This window comes from Choloepus didactylus, chromosome 21 (assembly GCF_015220235.1).
Source record: "Choloepus didactylus isolate mChoDid1 chromosome 21, mChoDid1.pri, whole genome shotgun sequence".
Taxonomy (NCBI): domain Eukaryota; kingdom Metazoa; phylum Chordata; class Mammalia; order Pilosa; family Megalonychidae; genus Choloepus; species Choloepus didactylus.
The window spans coordinates 9,299,827-9,311,273 of NC_051327.1; the positions used below are offsets into that span (position 1 = coordinate 9,299,827).

The 11,447-nt window shown below is 40.4% G+C and overlaps 1 protein-coding gene across 3 annotated transcripts in view; it reads right to left on the minus strand.

Annotated features, from left to right (window-relative positions):
* The window catches only part of LOC119518128 (utrophin-like), an 83,144-nt gene extending 73,985 nt beyond the window's left edge, over positions 1-9,159 (minus strand). Inside the window, exon 1 of one of the 3 annotated variants that reach the window (XR_005213672.1) lies at positions 9,051-9,159. The gene's annotated coding sequence lies outside the window, so the exon portion shown is untranslated. Of the gene's footprint in view, positions 1-395; positions 491-9,050 lie in introns of those variants that run through there. The other 2 variants (XR_005213673.1, XM_037815180.1) reach the window with 2 other exon arrangements.
* Positions 9,160-11,447: the final 2,288 nt, after the last annotated feature.

The window sequence follows — 11,447 nt, forward strand, 5'->3', positions numbered from 1 at the left end:
CCATCACAGAGTTTGGTGAGAAAACCAGCTTTGGGGAGAGATGACAGCCAGGGTCCAAATGGCCTGCAGGTGCATCTTATCCTGGGGTTGGTTGAACAACCTGGAAACCAGCCACGTGTCTCAGCAGGTCTGAAACACTAAAGGTCAAGGAGCTGGACTGAGGTCATTGAAATATACATATACACACATATATATATACATATACATATATCAAAGTAATTGAAACACATTCGATCATGTAAGGGCTTCAGGCTATGGAAAGACAAACAGCCTCCACTGAAAGCTACCAGGGAAGCAAAGAGGCCGGCTGGCTGGGGCATCCATCCTTCTGTCCAGCATACAAGGCCCTACTGTGACAAGAAGAAAGAAGCCCCCACCTCCAGGGCCTCACTTACCACCTCTGCTCCCCTGGGCAGTGCCTCTGAGCTCTGCAAGCAGTCCTCCAGGGTGTTCAACCAGGCAGTCTCCAGATCCAGGTAGTGGAGCAGCTCCATCCAGTAGGACCACACCTCTTGGGGCATGAAAAAAGTTCACATCCATTGGGGAGCCAGGGCCACATCACTAGCCATGCACCTGCTTTCTCATTAGTAATAATCAGTAATAATCATATACTCATATGTGACTAAATGGAGATTGGGAAGCTGATGAAGTGGGAACTTCAAATCAATGAAATAAAATTAAAGGTATCAATATGTTCTGTTAGATGACCAGGAGGGGGTGGGGGGGACTGGGCAAGAGGCTGCTCCACTCCTTACACTAAAATAAGATCCATGGGTCAAATGTAAAAAAATAAATAAACCAAATAATTAGCAGAAGAAAACAGGAGGTAACCATCACCAGCTTGTTTTTCAAAAGCTGAAAAAATTGTGAAACTTCAGAAAGGTAAAAAGAAAAAAGGGAAAACCTACTCCTAATGGTATCACTTTTATATAGGAAATGGGAACACCCTGGGGCATATGGATATAAACTGTAGGAGCTAATGGATGCAAAGTGTTGCTGTAGGGCCTTTCAAACTTTTCTCCAAATTCACATGGTCTTTTCTGCATACAGAGGGAGCCACATCCTGCCCAAAACAGAATCATACTCTCTTTGCTGTGTTATCTGTGATCACTTAGTCCCCACCCTGAGGTGGTATTTGCTCCACTTCACAAAGCAAAACTATAGGATGATCACCCCCACTCCTTCCACCCCTTCCCCCACATGGGAGGAAACTGTTCAGTGAATTAGGAAGAAATCTCTCAGCTCAGACCCTCCTGGGTCTGCTCCCTTCATATTTGCCAGCTGAGATAAAGTACATTCTAGACTTTGCTCTCTGTTTACCAGACCAGAGGCCATAAAATTTTCTATAGAGAATCAGAGTCAATATTATAGGTTTTAGGGGCTCCACCTTGTCCCTATCACAGATTCTCTTTTGTCAGTTTGCGTAACTGAGATCATTTTTTAACAACCCAATAAAAATATAAATTCTAAGTGCACAGCTGTACAAAAACAGGCTATGAGTCAGATTTGGTCCTCAGGTTACATTTTGCTGGCCTGGCTTAGACTAAAGGTGAAAAGAGGGAGGTTCCTGGCCACCCAGATTTCTACAAGCAGAAAGCAGACCGGGAAACCTACTCAGCTGCAGGCACAGCCCCATTTCCTATGGGGAAGAGTGACCCACAGAAGTTGCTAATAAGGAAAAGAGCTGGCCCCAATCAGGCAGCACCCCTGCCCCTCCAGGCGACTTGACTACACATGTCCACCTAATTTTAAGAATTATTACAAACAGTGAGTCTTTGTTTCTTCCACACACCCCTGACCTTCCTGAATGGGTGTGTCCTGAGCATTTCCTGACTCAGGCTCACCACTGTGTGCTGGGTGTGGTGTGGATAACTCATCTCCTTAGAGCCCAGGTATCTGGACTGAGGGGTGCTCCACCAAATCAGCTGCAGCAGAAGAAACTGCTCCAAGAAGCCATGTTTGCATTTGGACCTGATACAGATCAAAAGAGATTGGGTCTCAAGCTTGATGCTCTATTGGATGAGAACTTGGGGGGGGGGGGGGTTTCTGCAAGGGACTAAATGCATTTTTCCTGTGGGAGGGATGTAAACAGTCAGTGGCTACAGAGAGTTGTGATAAACTGAAAGCAGCCACACACTCTCCACTGCATGTCCATCAAGATGTGGAGGTATTTTCTCCTCTGTAGAACATGGGCTGGCTTTGGCAATCACTTAAACCAAAAAGAATGCTACAGGGATGACACAGGGCCAGATTTCAGAGTTAGCCTTTAGGAACAGAAGCTTGGTGTTAGGATGCTTTAAAGATGCAAGGCCACATGGACAGTGACAGAGGCCCTCAGGACAAGGGCTGGCTTGACCCTTCCAGCCAAGCTCCAACCCACCCTTGTCCTATGCAGAGCACAGGGGCCTCCCAGCAGAGCCAAATCAGTCCACCAAATCATGAGAAATAAGAAATGGTTGTTTATGTAGGCCACTACATTTTGGTCAGGTTTGTTACAAAGCAATAGATAAATGAAGTATGAGTATAAAGTAAAAATACAAACCCATGGATGGGAAGAACCTGCACCAATTTCTGGATGAGAGCTATGGGGGCAAGGAGAAAGGGACAGGAGGGAAGGAAGCAGGCCCCATAATGCTACTTTATTTTATTTTTAAAAGATCTGGAAAAAATAGAAAAAAATGTGAACATTATACTGTCTGAGGATGAGCATATAGGTGTCTCTTATTTTGTTTGCTCTTTAAAGGAATCTATAAATAATCAAAGTAAAACACTGGTCTCCTCCTAAGAAAGGAACTCTTTCTTTATTTCAGAAATTTGGCCAGAAACAATTTCTGTTTTTTAATCTAGTATTTCTTTTTTCTCCTTTAAAGGAAACCATATCTTCATCTGTTTTTTCTGTTTTTTTTTTTTTTTTTTTTTTTTTTTTCTGTATCAGTCTGGCACTTTTCCTGTTATTCTCTTCAATTAACCATTTCAAAATGATGTGAAGCCATCAAATTATTTATTTCATTCCTCATTCTACAGATTTCCACCTTCAGGTCCTACATGCATCTTGAGTAATGACAGAGCAGAGAATGACTTAAGTTGGCTTGGAATTAATCTGGAGACTCCACCCATTATATAAAGACATTATTAACTATTGTTTTGGCTATAAATGAACAGGAGAAACAAAACAGAGGAGAATCAAGAGAAGTTCTGCCAGGAGGAAACCTGGATACAATTATAGTAAAGCCCAATGCCAAGATCATTTATTAGGACTTAAAATTAGTCACATATAATATTTCCTATTATGCTTACAGAATTTTAAATTTTATCTGAATAGCCTCAGGTATTTTATGCTAGAGAATATATTAGTGTTCAAGAATGAGGCTTTGTGTGAAATGTAGTTTTCTCTCACTAATTACTCCTATTTACACATATTTATCTCAGCACAAAATTGATTCTGAACAAGTAAATAATGATTTACCTTACTTTAAATATTGCAATTATGATTTTTTTACCATTTTAGGATTAACTCATTTATTTTAAAGTGATGGCATTTTATTATACACTGAAATTCCTCTTAAATCTTTTCAATGAAATGTAGTAAAATCATACTAATCCAAGAACAAACAAAAAAATTTAGGAAAAAAACTTCATGGAATCATCTATGTTCCATACCAGGGAAAATATGTTTTACATGTATGGTCCAGCAAAAGACCAGCATATTTCATTCCCTTATCCCTTCATATGGTTCTCTAGTCTTAGACACCTCTCTAAAGAAACAAGCAAACACAAATCTCAATTCATCTTTGCATGTTCAACCAGGAAAAAAAAAATACACATAAACACACACACAAAACAAAGACGGTGTTCCTGGTTTACAGCTCTGGGCTTTTGAACTAGAGCAGACTACAATTCATCTGTCTGAAAACGTTGGTTTCACTTTTGAAAAATACTGAAGCCTGAAGATATTCAACAACTTTCCCAAGAATTTTTGCTAGCTGGGGGCAGAACCTAGTCCCGCCCCCCCTCCTTTTTTATAGCTCTCTTTCCTTTTAATCAACCTATTATCCAAAACTACTTTTCTCACATGATCCAGCATGGGATTTTTCCAATATAATGAAATCACTTTGGTTTTGCCCTTATCTTGCTCTTTGCTCAGTTATAACTTGTCAGGCTCAAAGTACATTTCAGAGCTTGCATTCAGGAAACACACCACTGAAAGGAGCCCTTACCTCTAGCATGTGGTATTTCCCTCAAATTCCATCACACAGAAGGTGGTAATTCTCCAGAACCAGGTTCAGAGCCCTCAACAGCTCCTGACCACCAGAGTGCACATTCGCTCATGATGTGCTGTTGTCCTTGAGAATCTTCACTCTCACCTCCTTCTGCAGCATGTCCTCTTTCACCCTCTCTTCCTCCCTCCCCAGTAGATGATTTTCTTTTTAATTTTTAATAATTAAATCAAAATTAAAAGTTCTACATTATTCTAACTGCCTAATTTGGGCATTGTTTAGGAAATCACTGCAGTGTATGTTTTTAAAGTCAGAATACTAAAAATAAAATTTCCCTCATTATATGAACCAATGTTTATAGCCACACACATTCTCCTTTGGGAACAGCCCTCTTTACACCTCAGCCACTTTAAACTATGTTTATTGACACTGAGTATTTTCAAACTTGTGGTCTAAGTTAAGAATCTAAGCCAATTATTTACTGACCACTGGAGTTAGTCTAAGCATATTACACTGAAATAAATGAATTTTCACAAAAATTGATGGGACTCCATGGCAGAGGTATCCTTTAAAAAGTTCCCCAAATAACTCCAGTAGAGAGGAAAACAGGTACCTCTATCATTCTGATATTTAACACATTTCAAAAATTATAAAGCTACATTGAGAAGATCCAGAATGAGATTCTTCCCTGAATCCCCTCCTTGCTCAAGACTAACAGTTTCACCTTCAGGAAAACCAACCCACAAAACCCTCTTTTGGCTTTCTTTGCTCCTCCCTGATTTTCAACTTCCCTAGTTAGGAGAAAGTAATTAAGTGTCATGGTTAAAGACTCCTAAAAAGAGTTTGGAAGAATAAAAATTAATAGAATGCTGCCCAATCAAGGCCTTCAATTTCTACTCTTCTAAGCTTTCATCTGTAATGACTTTAAAAATCCCAGAACTGCAATGCCAATGGTTTAAAGGAAGAAAATAAATCAAAATAAGATGACTTAACATGTTATACTACCTTAAAATACCTTAAATACAGAATAATCTACAAAGAGCTACACAAAAAAGAGGTTTCAGTGAAAACTACAACCTCAATAAAGAGGGTCCATAGCCATGTTTACTTTGACTCTTATACAATAATTCATTAATGTTGTATAGTTCTTTATTCATATATGCACAGAGATTTTTGTTTGAATTTCACTCTTAGGCAAGTTAACTATGGAGTAAAAACACTCACTGAGTTGTTATACCTTATAGAAATAAAGGAACCTCTAAGATGGTTGCTTCTTTGACTTGACACTTAAGGACACTCAGAGCAGTGCCTGAAATTTGGAGCAATGTCAGTTATATATATATATATAAAAGAGTGTCCAAACCAATGATGACACAGGACACATAAGTTTACAGGAAATAAATCCTGTGGTTCCAACTAACAGCAAATGTCTTCAGGTTCCTACTGTAATCATATGGTGCACTGGGGAATAATATTTAGTACATCCCTAGGTGACCTACATGCTACCTGGAAAATTGCTACTTGACAAAGTAAGGAGAAAGCTCTGGGGACTTTGTCTTCCTTACAAAACTAATTCTTCCTCACACCTAATACCAGAAGTATTTAAATCACTGTCTGTGGCTCCCTAAGGTCCTAACCTAAGATGTTGGCTGGGGCCCTCATGGATTAAACTCTCAGCCAGGCTGAACAAGAGGGTGATGGTCTTCCTCTCCCTTAAAGCCCTAGCATTCACAATTCTGTTCCTAAAACAGTTAACATCCTACTCTGAATGAAAATGTGTATGTACCATGCTTTACCAACAGCTAAGTAGGTAGGTAAGTAGACAGATGACAGATGATATATATATATATATAGAGAGAGAGAAAGATATGATTAGATAGACAATGATGATGGATATAGTAGAGAGGAGAGAGAGGCATATAGATGACAGACTGATTTCAGTGGAGGAGGGGAGGTATAAACCCATGGGCTCTAGCTTGCAGAGCTTAACCTTCATTTCTTCCACTACTCTCTCTAGCTCTTCTGGTGATCTATAGTCAAAATCCCTCTCCAGATACTCTCCCTCTGCCTGTGTCATCCATTACTGCATCTCAGCCAAGTCTTTCTTTAGGTTTACTGCCTTTTCTTGAATTTCAGACAACCTATTGTTTTGAATAGCAATCTAAAAGGAAAAGGTCATTCCCTCAAATAAAAAAATTTTATATATTAAATGTCAAGTTCTAGTTTTTAATAGTTATACTGATAACTTTCCACAGAATGCCATGTTTTAAGACTTCAAATGAAATCATTTATATGCATTGTGCAGATGCTGAGAATGAAGACAATAACTGTATCTGGATTCCACACCACATTTTGGATATTAATCTGGAAATATCTATTTGATGCAGAAAATGCATAACCTTTGACAGAGTAACCCCACATGGAGGAATCTAACCTACAGCAATAAAAGAATATATACCAAGGAAATATACTGTAACATTGCTTATTATGGAAAAAAATCCTGGAAGGAACCAAAATGTCCACTTTCCCCTTTTCATATGATTCCCTATTAAAATTTTACCTTTAGCAGGTGGGAGTTAGAGAGTGAGGATTTAGCTATTGAAGTTGTTCATGAAACCCTGCAGTGGTTTGGGTTTGGGTCAGTTTGATTTATATGTTCCACAAAGATACCCCAAAAAGCTACATCAGAAAGTAGACACTTGTCTGAGTCTGGCTCAATTAATTATATAAATATTTGAGAGAAGCCTACAGATACTTCCTGAGAGACTCTCACTGGGATCTCATGACCACCAGCTGACCTGGGCATGGGGAGAAGATGCCATTCCCCTGGATTGGTCAGCTTGGTCCCCAATTACAGAATCCACCACCTGCCTGAACTGCATTTCACAGGACAAGGAGGGTGCCTGCAGGAGGGGAGACTTCATGGCTTTCCTGTGCTCTCACTCCAACAGAACCCCAGCCTCCAGAACACACAGGGATGCCCCCAGGAGTGTCACCCCATTGACCTCTCCCCAATGGTACTCAAGAGGCCACTTGCCTGCGAGAGGCACTGTGACTTCCCATGCCTGGCTCATCAGTATTTTCCATTTTTCTCTTTTATTAAATATAAACATATTTCTGGGCCCCAATTCCAAAAAATTCTCTGAACACTAGTAGTTTCTGAGCACTAATCAAAGATACAACTTTCATGGATCCGCAGAGAAACAAGAAGAATAAGGACCATGTAGTGGGTTTTTCCTAAATGCTCAAAATTAGAATCATTTATTCTGAGATGGATTCCTTTCCATTTTGTGGTGTGGGGGTATTAAAATATTCTTTCCTTCATGATATGATGGCTACAATAGATGGCATAGACTGCTTTGGTTTGTTGATTTCTTTGATATGTCCTTTCTTATCAAATGAAACATTTGGCAACATTAGGCTTGTCCAAAAATTCTTCAATGTTTTACTAGTCAATGAAATGCAATAGCCAAGAATTGCTTTAGATCATTACTCACATGACACATGGTCACTTCCTCACTGGTGACACTTAAAAGACTTCCAACACCCTATTCCCATACTTCGAATCAATTATATATATATATATATATATATATATATATATATATATATATATATGTATGTATATATGTATGTATGTGTTACATATAATCTCCTTCTTTGGTCCCTGCTTCTACTTCCAAACCACTTTTCTATATTGTTCCTCAAAAACTGCAGCTCCTTGAAGCACATACATTAGACTATATGACAGTATGACATATAAAGAAATCTGAATTGGGCAAGGATATTAGTAGACATTATGAAATTATGATGTGATAATGGAATTATGGTTTTGTAGGAGAACTACCTTTTTCTTGGGAGAAGCATTCTAAAGGACTTAGGGTTGAAATGTCTTGATACTTTTGACTTCCTACTGAAAGCACATATTTAGCAAAAAAAGAGAGAGAGAGTGTGTGTGTAAGTGAAGAGTAAAGGAGTGAGAGAGTGACTATGGTAAAACATCCACAACATCAAATCTAAGATGGAGGATATAAGGGTTCACTGTCTAATCCTTTCAACTTGTCTTTAAGTTTGAACAATTTCAAAGTAAGGAAGTTGGGGGAAATCAGGCACAGCAAAACAAAAGAAAATATTTAGGGCTGCAGATACACTTTTTTTCCATATAAAACATACACATTCAAAACATTGCATTATGAGATATGAATTATTTTAGTATTAAAAAAGAAATCAGGAGGATATTTTCCACTGGACTTTCTGTGGAGTCTGACTGTATTTCACATTTCTCTTCTCATTTTCACCCCTCTCATTTAATTTAGTTGATTAACTCACTATAATTTCTCTAACAAAGAAGCCATCGAAAGAGAACTACATCTATCCCCACTCCACCCAGGCCACAAGCATTGAAGAGCCTCATTTGGAAGCCTAAGTCTCTCAAAATTACCTTCCAGAAATCCACATGGAAGCCAGAGTGATTTTCAAAGATATATGACATGTCCCTCCCCTGCTCAAATCCCTTAGAGCTCTCTCTTTGTGATGAACCAAGTGAAACCCACCTCCACTACCTCCTAAGCTCACCTCCTCCCATCTCCAGCCCACTGATCCTCTCCACTTGAATCCAGCCAAACCTCACATGTGCTCCATGTCAAGCAGGCCACATTCAGTCCCATGGCAGAGCCCCTAACTGGCTCTTCCTCCCACCCAAATGTTCATCCCTGAGCCTGATATGGCTCATCCCTCACTCTACCCAGCTTTCTGTTCATATGTCCCCAGCTCAGTCCATCACTGCCCACCACTGAAATAAATCAGCCAGCCATAATCCCCTGCTATCCCTACCTGATGTTACATTATGACTTTTTTTCATTGTTGGTCTGCACCACTGGAATGGAACTTCCTGGAAAGGAGGAGCTTCCTTGCCTTGCTCAATGTGGTAACCCCAGTGCTGAGAGCAAAGTCTGCCATATGGCAGCTGGTCAAGAGATTCTTGCTGAGTTAATAAATGATTGATGGCTGTGACTACTGGGAAGAAAACTCTGATGTCCTAAGTGGTAAGAGTAGGTGTCATAGATGTGTGTGTCAAACTGGACTTACGACAATAAAAAGGGGTAAATCCTGGGCCAAACTCTTAGCACCCTCCATTCCTGACATCTAGGCTGAAGTTATTCTGGTCCATTGTTTGCAAACTGGACATCTTATAAAATCAACTTTGCCAAGACAAGCTACTGTCTACACCTCTTGAAAAACACAGACCATGATGTTGGGAAAACTTCACCTCCTTAATAAATTTCTCCACTTGAGTTTGCTGGCCAGCTAGTTTTGTCTGCAGCTAGGTTCTGAATGTGGAAACTGGACAGCTGCAAAAGTTAGCCTTGATTTATTTCATGTCTTTCAGAGATAATTTGATTGTTTCTATTTCATTAACAAATGCCTAGACACACAAAAAAAGCCTAATTTGAATTTGTCTTCTATATAATTATAGTTTGCTTGCATCCCTGCAAATATTTGAAGAACAGGCTTGTCCTAGTTTGCTAATGCTGGCAGAATGCAAAACACCAGAAAAGGATTGGCTTTTACAAAAGGGGGTTTATTTGGTTACAAAGTTACAGTCTTAAGGCCATAAAGTGTCCATCAACAAAGAGTACTTTCACTGGAGGATGGCCAATTGTGTCTGGAAAATCTGTTAGCTGGGTAGGGTCCTGGCTGGTGTCTGCTCCAAAGTTCTGGTTTCAAAATGGCTTTCTCCCAGGATGTTCCTCTCTAGGCTGCAGTTCCTCAAAAATGTCCCTTTTAGTTGCTCTTGTGGTATTTGTCCTCACTTAGCTTCTTTGGAGCACAAGTCTGCTTTTAATGGCCATCTTCAAACTGCCTCTCATCTGCAGCTACTCTCTCAGCTTCTGTGCATTCCTCAAAGTGACTCTCTTGGCTGTAGCAAGCTTGCTTCTTCTGTCTGAGCTTATAAAGCGCTCCAGTAAACTAAACAAGGCCCATGCTGAATGGTCAAGGCCATGCCTCCATGGAAATTATGCAGCGTTATCACCCACAGTTGGGTGGGGCACATTTCCATGGGAACAACCTAATCCAAATGTTCCAACTTAATCCTCACTAATATTTCTGCCCCCACAAGATTGCATCAAAGACAATGGCATTTCAGGGGACATAATACACCCAAACCAGCACAAGGCTGCTTGGGAGTTAGGACTTTTAACTACTAAATGCATACTGAACTTTATGAAATTCCTTTCACCTGGTGCTCCAGATAGCTGTTTGCCAAATTAGCTTAAAAATACAGACTCTTAGCAGGGGAGAGCACTTTTAATTAGTTTAGAGAAGTCTAATGATTTCACCTAACATAAACTGTACACAGTATTATAAATTGTACACAGAAAAGCAATATGAGGCCCATTCTCAGATGAAGGTGGGAAGCAAAAAGAGTCATCCAGTGAAGGCCTTTCTGTCTCCTCTATTAATATTTATTACACCCATGCCAAGTACTTCCTCAGCCCCCTGCAGAGTCCTGGGTCACAGGGGGATCTTCCTTGGAGGAGAAAAGTTGACACCATCTAGCAAAGCATGAACATGACCACAGAATTCAACAAACATTAAAGTCTTCTAACTGGCCACAGAGGCCTGCACTTTCCATCACAGTCCTGAACATTTTAAGAATCCTGAGCAGTGTAACTACTGCATAACTGGGCAAATCATTAAATCTAACTTTGAATAAGGAAAACTGCTAGTCTCTTGGGCCAAGGATCTTCAGGAAAAAAGCAGAAGCATCATCACCCTCGGCCTGGATCAAAGCCCAGAGCACTACCCACCACCACTGGTATCCTAGATGGAGTTTCTATCACAAAGCCCGTGCCTCCTCCCTCCTACCCTCTCACCCTCTCACAGGAGGCACATGCAAGCACACACCATCCCCATGCAGCTGTTCCTCCTCTCCTTCACTTTGATGTGAGAATGAAAGAGAGGGTCACAGACAGGGTACCTTAGTTAAGTGGCCATCTCAACACAACTGCAAGGAACAGGCAGAATCTGAGCAGCCATGCTGCTTTCACTACCAATCTCCCACCTCACCCTGACCACCCGCTTCTACCAGTGGCAGGAGCCACTGAGAAGACAGACTCAACTCCTCATGGCTACCTGGCCTGGAAAAGCTAATTTCTCCTTGTTGAGCCTCAGAAGTTTCCCTGGAGAGCAGGTATAGGCACAACCACCTCAACTGGTCCTTCTGGG